We start from the raw sequence: 1,382 nt of genomic DNA on the forward strand, positions 1-1,382 counted from the left end.
GATGGGAAGGGAGGGGAGGGGAGGGGAGGGGAGGGAGAGGGAAGGGAAGGAAGGGAAGGGAAGGAAGGGAAGGGAAGGGAAGGAGGAAGGGAAGGGAAGGGAAGGGAAGGAGGAAGGGAAGGGAAGGAAGGAGGGAAGGGAAGGGAAGGGAAGGAAGGGAAGGGAAGGGAAGGGAAGGAAGGGAAGGGAAGGGAAGGGAAGGGAAGGGAAGGGAAGGGAAGGGAAGGGAAGGGAAGGGAAGGGAAGGGAAGGGAAGGGAAGGGAAGGGAAGGGAAGGGAAGGGAAGGGAAGGGAAGGGAACATACAGTGAAAATCAGAGCTAACTGTAGGTCTCTGTGTGGAAGAGAGACAGGACAGCTTGGAGCCTTTCTTGCCTACACAGGACTTACTAGTACCAAAAGAAATAAGTTACCCCTTCCTTAGAAGCAATTTTTTCCTCTTATTGTTTTGAGTGGACTAAATAACCTGGATCAAGGTTTGAAGACTGATGAATTGGTGTTGAATAATGGAGGTGTATTGGCTGCACCACACTGCAGAGCTCAGCTCTTTCAAAATTCTCCTTCACAGAGAGACGCAACAAAATAAGAGCTGAAAAGGAGGAATTAAAATAGATATAATACTGGATTCCCACTGCTCTGCAATTCTAGCATGCTGAATCCTGAATATCCCAAACCTGTACAGTTTCCCTATGCAATGGGTATTGCATTAAACCATCCTTATCAGTTTCTCCCTCTAGTCTTGTTATTAGAATCAGAACATCTCATGCTGCATGCATTTTAACATCAGTAACTTTCATTCATTAACTTGGAGGAGTGGGTCAGCAGGAAATCAATGATGCTTTTTTATCTAGCCATGTGTGGAACCATTTACATGAATCCACTGACTACATTCCAGCATTGCAATTTCTTCTCTGCAACCTTTATTGCAGTGTGCTTGCCCCTGCTTATGCAGCATCAGCATTTGCAGATTAGAAAGAGCAATTCCAGCATAAACAAAAGGAATTGCTTCTTCAGAGTCTGCCAGTTGCCCAGGGAAGTGATAAGCCTCCCCCAGAGGGCTGGAGTGCCATGTGTCCATCACAAATGCCTTAGAACCTTGCTATTCAAGAGTTAGGTTTATGGCAAAACACCTTTGATTTCCTAGTCTTTAACTGGATATCTGTGCCAAGGCTAACTTTGTCGTGTTTTTTTTAATGCTTGAAGATTAAAAAGCTCTTAAGACACCAGACTGGATTGCAGGACACCTTAGGGGGAAAATACTGGAACATGTCTCGTATATGCAGTACTGGTTCCTTAAAAAGTAATCTTAGCCCTCAGGAGAAAGAATAAAATGATTACAAATGGTGAAAGTAGTTTTTTATTATCAAATCAATAGATATGTGC

The sequence above is a fragment of the Tetrao urogallus genome (genome assembly GCF_951394365.1).
Source record: "Tetrao urogallus genome assembly, chromosome: 1".
Classification (NCBI taxonomy): Eukaryota; Metazoa; Chordata; class Aves; order Galliformes; family Phasianidae; genus Tetrao; species Tetrao urogallus.